This window comes from Malaclemys terrapin, chromosome 2 (genome assembly GCF_027887155.1).
Source record: "Malaclemys terrapin pileata isolate rMalTer1 chromosome 2, rMalTer1.hap1, whole genome shotgun sequence".
Taxonomy (NCBI): Eukaryota; Metazoa; Chordata; order Testudines; family Emydidae; genus Malaclemys; species Malaclemys terrapin.
In genome coordinates, this window is record NC_071506.1 from 273,460,512 (window position 1) to 273,472,805 (window position 12,294).

Consider the following 12,294-nt stretch of genomic DNA (forward strand, 5'->3'; position numbering starts at 1 on the left):
CTTCCCTGCAAATATAATGACATGGGGATTTGGCCTTATTCTATGGCCTTGAGAAAACCAAGCTCAAAGTAAGGGACAGGTACTTACCACATGAAAACGTTCATAATGCCCTTCTCTCTCCTCATGTTTATCAGCTAAATTTTAATTTACGTATTGTAGTACTGTATACAGCTGAATATCAAATAACTGAGAATATTAAATAGTACTCAGCTGAAGAGGACCTAAAAACTGAACAGTGGAAAACAATAAATAATAAAATCACAGCTATTATTTTACCTTTACTGCATGATGTTAGTTATTCTTCACTTACCTTTTCTGGAGTTGGAAGAAAATAAAAAACACATCAGTGGTACTCTGAAACCACTCAGTGACAGAGACTCCAAGCATTTATAAAGCACTTATCACCGAGGTATCCAAGTGCCTCTCACAAAGAAATATGACACAGTGTTGTAGAAGCTGATCGAGGACTCTTGCCAAGGCTTTACCTGGATTAGGCAGACAGGAGATCCCTTGGTAATTTGCACACTCTAATCCGTCACCCTTTGTATTACATAGAGGGAAGCGAATTGCATCTTTGATATCACTTGGCATGGTCTCAGATTCCTAAATGGATGCAAACAACTATTGAAGACTGTGTATAAGTGCTGTTTAGCCACAATTATTATTATTAAATAATGTATTATGTGCTTATTGTTATGCTTTAGGTGATTATGGTGAGCTGAAGCAACAAGCTGAGGATCTGACTGAGATTAAATCTGCCCTCCTGATGGAAGATGAGTCACACTGCTCCCCCTAAGGTCATCAGAGCCCATGGTGCCTACCACCGGGGCGTAGTAGAAAGAGAGCACCTGAGACATGAGGCCTGGTATAAAAACCTTTATGCAACTTATCCATTGGCCTTAAATGATGCACAGGATGTTGTGCAGACTCTAGGTCCTGGGGTGAATTTCACACAAAGAAAGGAAGGTACAGCAGATAAGGCCCAAACAGAGTCAAGCCCTGCTAATATCAATCAGATTTGGCAAGATGCCTGCTTGCAGGTTCACTATCCGATACATGAACCTGGCAAAAACAGGGCTGGCCCAAATAGTTTACACTCCGAAAGATGTGACTACTAAAGATTATTTAGAAATTTTGAAAAGTTTGCAGATATGACAAAATTTTAAGCAAACTACTACTACTTCAGTAAATATTGACTGAACTCAAACCAAATCTAATTTTCTGCGCATTATAGATTTGAATCAAATATTCCACAAAATTCCACAGGACTCTGTGTCTGAATGAGGCTCTGATGTCTTATGCAGCATTTATACTGCACCATAAGCTTACACAGTGATTTACACAACGCACCAAGATACACACGGCCCCTTCCTGAAGAACTCACATTATAGCAGAACCAGCAGCTCAAATCTAAAAATAGAAAAAAAAAATAAAAGCAAGGGATCACAAATTTTACATCAAATTAGAATGTAACAGGTAAAGTTTTTTTTAAAAAAAAGCAACTTGTGCTTTAATAGAAAGAAATTCAAGAAATTTCAGAAGTTGCATTAAAGGGTGAGACTAATTCCTTTAACTACAGCATTTCGCTCCCTTCCAGCTTCTCTTCAAATACTTCGTGGTTTCTTCTCTATGCTTTTAATTCATTTGTTTCTAACAATCTACTAAACAGTCTCATTCCTGTAGAACTTCTTTTCAACAGCATCATATCCAAATGTGTCACTGCTAACACTAGTCCCTTCTGATCCTGACTGGACCATCAACTTATCAGTTGGTTAACCTAAGTACTTGGAGTCCGGGTCCCAGTTTCTCTTCTGTCCCTTCAAGAGTTTTTAACAGCAAAACAGATAAAGCTGCTGGTGAATTGAATGCAATTAATTTGCTTTGCAAAATAATTGCTCTGATTCTTTTGGTTGACCCAATAGCCAGATTATTTAGTCTGGTTAAAACGTGCTTTGCATAATACCACAAGGTTCATGGGGACAAGGTGAGTTTATGTCACTGTTGCAACCCTGGGGCTGGCCAGAGACCACTTCAGCCACTGGTGAAACTTAGAGCAGCCTAAGGCAAGCTATCAGTTGTATCTGGCTGCCTATGGCCCAAAAAGGCTGCTATGGGCAGCTGGGGATCCATGAAGTGCAGAGAAGTTGTATCCATGCTCTCTCTTCCCTGGTTATACGAAACAAAAAAAAACCCACTAAGGGACTAAATTTACAGTCTAAACAAACCTAAACAACTCTTGAAAAACACAAGCTAAGAACTATGACTCAAAGAAAAACAGGAAGTTCTAATCCTTGCCAGACAGTGAGAAGAAAGAAAGAAAGAGAGAGAGAGAGAGAGAGAGAGAGGGAGGGAGAGGGAGAGAGCTGAGAGCATGATGATGTAGCATGTGCAATGCTCCACAGCACTACTAGCAAAAGTTTCCGACGTGAGTGTACTGGGTACACATACACCTATCGTGGAATGTACAGGTGCAAAATCACTCAAAGGAGAGCCAAATAAACTCGTACCCACATCAGCTTGTATCACACAATGCAGGAGGACAGTCAACTGAAAGGATATGAATACACCAAAATTTTAATTGCTGCTTTTCTGACTGGATGGAAAGGATTATATATACACCAGGCAGGAATGGCACTAAATTGAAAGATTATCTTCCCTTCGTTCAGTACTATAAATGTATAGAAAACAAAACAGAAAATGAAATGAGAACATTTAGCATTTGCATTTATGATCCGGGGGCCCAACCCACCTCCCAACTGCATATTCTCTCCCATCCCAATGCCCCAAACTTCCTTCCCAGTTGCAAATACTCTTTCATCCAAAGAACAGTTTCCCAAAAGGGCTTCCAAACTGCAGTCTTTCCCCAGCCCCCTACCACAAGAACAATGCCCCAAACTTCCTTCCTCACCTACTTCTGACCTGTATATTCCTTCCTGCCCTGTGTAAATTCCTCCAATGTCCTTTGCCATGCACATCCTTACTTTAGATTTCCTCCCATTTCACTCTCAGTCCCCCAAACCTCCTCCCCAGCTGGCTTCCAGCTGCAAATTTGCTAAGCATTGCCAGAAGCTGGTAATGGGCCACTTGATGATTGTCTGTTCTGTTCATTCCCTCAGGGGCACCTGGCATTGGTCACTGTCAGAAGACAGGACACTGGGCTAGATGGACCTTTGGTTTGACCCAGTATGCGGGTTCTTATGTTAGGTTTCAGAGTAGCAGCCGTGTTAGTCTGTATCCGCAAAAAGAACAGGAGACTTGTGGCACCTTAGAGACTAACAAATTTATTAGAGCATAAGCTTTCGTGGACTACAGCCCACTTCTTCGGATGCATATAGAGTGGAATAAATATTGAGGAGATATATATATACACACATACAGAGAGCATAAACAGGTGGGAGTTGTCTTACCAACTCTGAGAGGCCAATTAAGTAGGAGAAAAAAAACTTTTGAAGTGCTAATCAAGCTAGCCCAGTACAGACAGTTTGATAAGAAGTGTGAGAATACTTACAAGGGGAGATAGATTCAATGTTTGTAATGGCTCAGCCATTCCCAGTCCTTATTCAATCCTGAGTTGATTGTGTCTAGTTTGCATATCAATTCCAGCTCAGCAGTCTCTCGTTGGAGTCTGTTTTTGAAGTTTTTCTGTTGTAATATAGCCACCCGCAGGTCTGTCACTGAATGACCAGACAGGTTAAAGTGTTCTCCCACTGGTTTTTGAGTATTAGGATTCCTGATGTCAGATTTGTGTCCATTAATTCTTTTGCATAGAGACTGTAGGATAGTAGTGACCAAAAGTCCTCTATCATCTGAAGGCTGCTTTGTGGCTCATGTGAAATGAGTTGGTGGTCTTAGCCCAGGACAGATGTACAGATTATCACTGACAAAGGTTGACACAATCTCAGCAGAGAGGCAAAGTCTGAATCAGCATGGAAACTCATACTCATCTCTTCCCTGGTTCCTCCAGCACCAAGCTGAGGTACATTGGGGGCTTCGTGTGGGTAAATTGCATTGCAGAGGACTTCAGAGTTTTATCAGATAATACAGTCTCATAAAGGAGGAGGAGTTAATCAAATGCTTCTGTAGGGCACCAGCCATAGAATTTCATCCATTTGAGCCCAATAACTTGTTTGACTAAATCATTCTTCCAGAAAGGCATCCAAGTCTTGATTTGAAAACATTGAGATGGAAAATCCAGCACTTCCCTCGGTAGTGTATTCCAAAGGTTAATCACTCTCCCTGCAGCCATTTGGTGAATGCTGAAACAGTGGTTCCATTCCTTTAAAATTTTCATCAGCAGAAACTTGATCATTTTCCTTTTTGTCCAAAGCACAGTCCAGAGTCCGGATCAATCTAGTGGCCAGCTAGGTTGATCACAGGTAGGTAGGAGCCGGGTTCTGTTGGTCATGACACGATGCTCCAGGGAAGTCTTCCTGTTCTTATGTTAAGCATTACCACTCAGCAGTATCTGAGACACTGCATTTATTTCCTGCTGTAAATATGTATGGTAAATGATGGCCTTGTTATGGTGAACTGAGAATACTCAGCAAGTTGCAGAATCAGACCAAGAGAATCCCGCCCTGTAGCACAACCTGATCTTCAGAGCCACCTGTATCCAACAAACTCTCAACATGCTCCAGGACTGTGCTGGGTGTTTTCTGAATATGACAAACTGATCAGGTCGTAACTTCTATGGACATTCTCATGAATAAACACCACACTCTATTAATTCCTCCTTTCATTCACCAAGTGGAGATTCTTGGAGAAATTCTCACATGGGATAAAGCCGTTTTGCACCTCACTATCTGATCCCATAGATCCAGTCCAAGATCATTCCCAGCAAAGGGGATCCTCAGGTGGCAGAAAATTAGTTCAGAGGATCTTATGCTGCTCCTCCTTCCTGCTGCCAGCATAGCTGGGGGGGAAAAAACAAGTAAGCAAGTGATTATTTCTGTTTCCAACTAAGAAATATGTCCTTCCTATGATTTTTGTTACCTCACCTCCCCTGCCCTGACCTCCTCTTCGTTATTCTCATCCACCTGTTTTGTCTTGTCTTTTAGCATTTAAGCTCTTTGGGGCAGAGCCTGTCATTTAGTATGTGTTTGTATGATGCCTAGCACAATAGGTCCCAATCTGGCTGAGGCCTCTAGGCACTTCTGCAATACAAATGTGGAAAAAAGCAGCGTGGTTGGAATGTCCCTGAACCACAATCAATCACTGGCTGTAGTTTTGACTCACCTGAAGATACTGGCAGCTGGCCTAATTTAGAGCAGCCCATAAAATGCCTTAACTGTGCAATGAGGGACAGTCCTGTACATGGTAGCAGCAGGATCACGGCAGTTCACATGTGAGCTTTATGCAATGTTGCAACTTATCCATTGGCCTTAAGGCCTTGGCTACACTTGCAGTGTACAGCGCTGCAACTTGCTGCGCTCAGGGGTGTGAAAAAACACCCTCCCTCCCCGAGCGCAGCGAGTGCAGCGCTGTAAAGCACCAGTGTAATCAGAGCCTGCAGCGCTGCAAGCTATTCCCCTCGGAGAGGTGGAGTACTTGCAGTGCTGCGAGAGCTCTCTCGCAGCGCTGGCGGCACGACTACACTCGCGCTTCACAGCAGCAGCACTGTGAAGTCCCGAGTGTAGCACAGGATGTTGTGCAGACTCTAGGTCCTGGCGTGAATTTCACACAACGGAAGGAAGGTACAGCAGATACAACCCACAATTTAATTGAACTCAGCTAATAATCTGGTCCCATAACAATATATATATATTCATATTCAATGTTACTTGAACTTTGCAACTCATAATTAACCTTTTTCCCCATACACCACTGCTATTTAATTATTCAGTGGAAGTTCTGCCCATAATAGCTCTCTGATCTTTAAAACAGAAGAACGCATTATTACTGGTCACTGAGGAAGGACAGACCAAAGCCAGAGACCTCAACATAAAGCATTTCTTATCTTAAAAAGAAGCCGTAACTCACTTCTGAAGACTCTAACCTGTGGTTCCTATAGTAAGGGTAAGATCCTCCTCTTTCTCCAATGTGTTCTGGAGGAAGAGTGCCATAGATATACTCCTTTTTGTAAGCTTGTCGGTCAAACTGAAGCCAACCCTTTTTTTTGTCACCCAGCTGACCGCTGTACACCTGTGGGATACTTCTTGCAAGTTTCTCTGCAATTCGCTTTTCAGTAGCAGTGTGATGGGGCGGCTGCCCCTCATTGGTATGTAAAGGGTTAAAGCAACCCTGGTGAGGCTGCACAGGAGGCAGCCCATAAGGAAAAGGCTTGTAGTGCCAGCCAATTAGGGGAAGGTTTATTGAAGGAGCCAATCAGGGCCAGCGGCTAGAACCTGGACTGCAGTTTGCCACTGAGGCAAGTGGTTGGACTGAGGACTGTCGGTTCCCCAGAAGGGGGGAAACAACTGAGTGGTGCATGACCGAAGGGCTGTATCCAGAAGAGGACGACATGGTCCGGGGAGCAACATGGGCCCTGGAGGTGGAGACAGAAGTGATGACAGGCAAGACGCTACCTGAGGAGGGTGCATTGGCAACCCTGAGCTAATTCCCAGGACGGCCAGCAGGAGGCACCATGGTGGTGAGTCAAACACCATCACAAGCAGCCTACGATTCAGGTGTGAACTAGAGAAAGTTGATAGAACCCAGTAGTAACAAGAAGTTGACCATCTTTCATCCTGCTTCTTCTGTACTGGTCTTTACTCCAGGTAGTGGACACAACTAAAATAAAAGGGATCAAAAGAAGTGACTACAGAAATGGCAAGCCAGCAAACAGCTAGAACAATATATGAGTTTGCAATAATCATGGCTGACAAAACATTAGGGAAAACAAAATCAATTGGAAAAGTAATTCAAATGAGGAGTTGTACTAGTCATCAAATCTGAAAAGATTTTATAGATTTAAGGTAAAATTTTCAATAGCTCCTATATCCCATTTTCAAAAGTACTTAGGCTCCCATGTCTCAATGAAAGTCACTGATATTTAGACTCCTAACTCACATAAGTGCTTTAAAAAATATCCACCTTAAACTTCTCTATCATCTTCTTACAGAATTTATTTTCCTTTAGGGACAAGAAGTGCCCTAAAAAGCTGCATATTTTCTCGTGCTTTACCTCCCACTGCCCTAGAGAAATGGAAGTAAATGTTCAGATATGCATGAATCTACTTAGGCACCTAAATCTATATTTTGACACTTCAATAAAAGTAGTCTCATTTTCAGAGGTACTGAGCAATCAAAGCTTCCAATTCACCACTTCTGAAAATCAAGCCACTACTGTTTAGGCACCTAAAATGGATTTAGATGCCTACGTTTAGGCACCTATGTTTAAAGACCTTGGCCCAAGTGTGCTTCCTCACCAACACTTCCAACCCCTACCAGAATGGAAAATTAGTGACTGGTACTGGAAATTCTTGCATCTGGTTTTATGTACATTTGACTGAATTGTATTTCCTCCCAAAGTAAGGGGAGAACAGAAAAAAAAAGACAAAAGAACAAGAAAATGAAAGGAATGGGAAGGAAGAGAAATAAAAGAAGACAACATGGCAGGGAGAGCAAAGGAAAGCTACATTTCAGTTTTAATCTGCTAGGAATTAATCAAAGATTTTTAAAAGGTTAGATCAAATCATTTCATATTTTCCTGAGGTCCCTCTTCTCTGAAACATTACCTGCTATTTAGCTGCTAGGTGAGCCCAAGTGGCTGTGCCAAGTTTTTATCCCTGGAGGCAGCCATCTCTTCCATCTAAGCAATAAAAGTAATTTGACTACAAGCAAGCTCTAGAAAAAGCTTCCAAGATGATGGGACACTCCCAAAACACAATTCTGGGAAGTAATTTTTAAGGATGTATCCATTATCATATTATTCCTTCTATCTACTTCTAGCCAAAAGAATTGTTTCTTGGGAGAGTCCCAAAATAATGTGAACCAGCATGGCTCTGGGTGACCCACATCTCCAGCAGCAGTCTGTATCGGCAAGGCCCAGGCACTGTAACCTATGTAGGGACCTGTGTGAATGAAAAATAATTGTCTGATGGATCAGCTTTAATCATAGATCAATAATAGAGTTTTTAATGTTTTAAAGGGCACTTTCCCATTGGCTTAAGTTCAAGAATATACACAAATCTTTGTTCCAGACAATCTAAATTACACAGGTCTTTTGGGCTAGGAAGCTGTGACAGACTACAGCTGGTCTGAGGAACCTGAGGAGCTATCTCCATGTCACCAACAATTGTGGAGTCTATGTTGCTCCTAGCACACCAGGACCAAATAGTCAGGAATCAGGGCCTGCAGCAGAGTCAGTCTGGAAGCAGGGCCTCCAGCAGAGCCAGTCTCTGGGCAACCTAACGAGCACAGCTGGCCTGTAGAAGGCTGTCTGATTGCCTACGTACACCACCTGAGTGGTAGAAGAGTCAGCAGACTGTCTCTTAAGCCCAGCAACAGTAGCAGTTCAGTGGCTGCTCAAAGCATTCACCTGTGCCTACTTGTTCCCAGACTCATCCAAGGCCTACTCCTACCCTACTCCTGCATTGTATCCAGACGAGCTCCTGAGCTGGAACTAGCCTTGCCCTTGCCTTGCCTCACTCCAGGTAACCCACTTGTGACCCTTGCTCCAATTCCTGACTTCTCTCTTCAGCCCTGATGCCTGGCTTCTGACTTTGGCTCTGACCCAGGTCTCCAATTCCTGACTATCGACTCCTGCTCTAAACACTAGGCATGATTCCTCTTCTAACCACTAAACATGACTTCCCATGTGACTGACAGTCCTAGCAGCCCTGACATAAACTAAGGGAACTATAGCGAGAATGGATTCTACAAAGGCCAATATCTCTCAGACAGAGATAGAGGGAAACCTACAGACCTTGCTGGCTCAGGTTGCTGCTCTGCAGGTGAGGAATGCAATCCTGCAAGCTCAAGCCATGCCACCTTCACCCCCAACCTCTGCTCCCCATGAGCCCAAGTTCTCCCTGCCTAACAAATTCAAGGGTGATTATGACAAATTTCATGAGTTCCTAAACAAGTGTCAGCTCTTATTTCTCCTACACCCATCATCGTATCCTACTTGCCAAGCCTGAGTAAGATTGATTATCTGCCTGCTTACCAGTGAGGCCATAGCTTGGGTTTCTCTGCTCCTGGAAAAATCAAGCCCACCTCTAAGACAATTTGAGGACTTTGTTAGAGCTGAGGTGGTACTCTTCAATGACCCAAGTCATAAGTTTACAGATGAAGCTGCCCTTCAGGTGTTGTAGCAGGGATGCTGGCCAGTTGCTAAATATGCAGCAGAGTTCTGTCGCTTGGCAACAGACACCAAGTGGAACGAGGCTGCCCAGTGTTATCATTTTCTGCTCAGCCTTAATGACAATATTAGATTAACTGGCACAGGTGGAATCTCTGTCCAGCCTGGAGGCCTTAGTCGACCTATGCATCAAAATCGATCACTGCCCAACCAAATGCTGCCAAGAAAGAAAAAAAAAAAATGGTCTCCTTGCTCCCTCCCACTCCGTCATGAGTCCTTCCCATTCAGGTCAATCAGGTCCAGCCCTGTCTCTGTGATGTAGAGAAGAACTGACATTGGGCATCGGGCCTAGACCTATATTGTGGGGAACCAGAATGCTTTGCATCAAGCCAAGGTTTGAGCTGCACCCAGGTCGGGAAAAGCCAAGTCCCAGCTCCAACAGGGGAGTCCGAGCTGGATAGGCACCCTTCTCTTCACCCCAGCAGGCCACTCCAATGCTTGTCTGCTGGTATACTTGTAATGGCCTATCAGTGTTCAACATATCTCCAACTCTGGCTCTGGCTCCCTGCTATGCTCAATATCAACCTAGCAGCACTGGTGGACTAGGTTACTTCAGGGAATTTCATGGATCTGGAGTTTGCCTGAGTACACAATATCCCCACCCAACAAAAGGACTCCCTTGAGTTAGTGGAGTCCATAGACTGGCAGCTCCTTTTGCTGGGACTGATCACCCACCAGATGGCCCCTTAGAGTAATTACCCTTTGAAACCACCAAGAAGTCCTCCAGTTTGAGCTAATTCATGCACTGCATTCACCAGTTGTCCTTGGCATCCCCTAACTCATTGCCCACAACCCACGCATCCGCTGGTGATCAGGCATTGTATGCTTTGACGCCCCATCCTGCCAACAGTTCTGTTTTCTGAGAGATGACCCAGGACCAGCAACCCTTTGAGGCTTACTTGGTTGTCCAAAGAACTCAGAGACATGAAGAGAGGATCCAAAGACAACCCCAGCCACCCACACGACTTCCTCAATGGCTCCAAGGATTCCTGTTAATTATCAACACTATACCAACATGTTGGACAAAAAGAAAGCCAAAACCCTACTGCCCCATTGCAGTTAAAACTGCCCATTGACTTCCACCAGGAAGAATAGGTTCCCTTTGGATGCATTAATTCTGTTTCTGAACCCAAAGTACAGGCTGTGTACACATCTTCAGCAGGGGTCCCAATCTTCATGGTGAAGAAAATTAATTTCCTGCAGCCTTGTGTGCACTACCAAGCTCTGAAAAACACTGAAATCTGAAACTGTGGTACCCCTCACCCCTTACTAATAAGCTGTTTGAAAGACTCCACTCTGCTAAGGTCTTCACAAAGTCAGATCTCCACAGAGCTTATAACCTGGTGAGGATTCGAAAGGAGACGTACAGAAGACTACCTTCCGTACTGGGTATGGCTTTTTGAGTATTGGTTATGCTGTTGTGTTGTGCATTTCATAAACGACATCTTTAGGGACATGCTGGACCAATTCATTAAAAAGAAGAACAGGAGTACTTGTGGCACCTTAGAGACTAACAAATTTATTAGAGCATAAGCTTTTGTGGTGGACTTATGCTCTAATAAATTTGTTAGTCTCTGAGGTGCCACAAGTACTCCTGTTCTTCTTTTTGCGGATACAGACTAACACGGCTGCTACTCTGAGACCAATTCATTGTCATTTACCTGGACAACATCCTCATTTTCTCCAGAATTCAGGACCTCCACAATCATCACTCATAGACTCATAGACTTTAAGGTCAGAAGGGACCATTATGATCATCTGGTCTGACCCCCTGCATGCTGCAGGCCATAAAACCATCCCTACCTCTTCCCTGGACTCTGCTGTTGAAGTCCCCAATCCTGTTTTTAGGGACTTCAATTGGCAGAGACCCTCCTGCTAGTGATCCCTGCCCCATGCTGCGGAGGAAGGCGAAAAACCTCCAGAGGCTCAGCCAATCTGCCCTGGAGGAAAATTCCTTCCCGACCCCAAATATGGCAATCAGTAAGACCCCGAGCATATAGGCAAGAGTCTCCAGCCTGACCCCTGTTAGCCATTTTACTATTTACCTACCATTGCTTGGTTTTCCTTGACTACTATGTTTTACCATTAAACCATTCCCTCCATAAACTTATCTAACTTAATCTTAAAACCAGACAGGTCCGTCGCCCCCACCGTTTCCCTCGGAAGGCCGTTCCAATATTTCACCCCTCTAACGGTCAGAAACCTTCGTCTAATTTCAAGCCTGAACTTCCCCACGACCAGTTTATATCCATTCGTTCTCGTATCCACATTAGTACTAAGCTGGAATAATTCCTCTCCCTCCCTTGTATTAATCCCTCTAATATATTTAAAGATAGCAATCATATCCCCCCTCAGCCTTCGCTTTGTCAGACTAAACAACCCAAGCTCCTCTAGTCTCCTTTCATACGACAGGTTTTCCATTCCTCTGATCATCCTAGTGGCCCTTCTCTGCACCCGTTCCAGTTTGAGTTCATCTTTTTTAAACATGGGAGACCAGAACTGCACACAGTACTCCAAATGGGGTCTCACCAGCGCCTTGTACAACGGAAGCAGGACCTCCTTATCCCTACTAGATATACCTCTCCTAATGCATCCCAAGACAGCATTGGCTTTTTTCACCGCCACGTCACATTGCCGACTCAGTCATCCTGTGGTCTACAAGGACCCCTAGGTCCTTCTCCTCTTCCGTTACTTCTAACCAATGCGTCCCCATCTTGTATCTAAAATTGTTATTAGTCATCCCCAAATGCATCACCTTACACTTTTCACTATTAAATTTCATCCTATTTCTGATACTCCAATTCACAAGCTCATTCAAGTCTCCCTGCAGAATATCCCTATCCTCCTCCGAATTTACAACGCCTCCCACCTTTGTATCATCCGCAAACTTTATCAGCCCACTCCTGCAATCGGTTCCGAGGTCAGTTATAAATAGATTAAATAAAATGGGTCACATGCACACTATCCTGGAGAGACTCTACCAGAACCACCTCT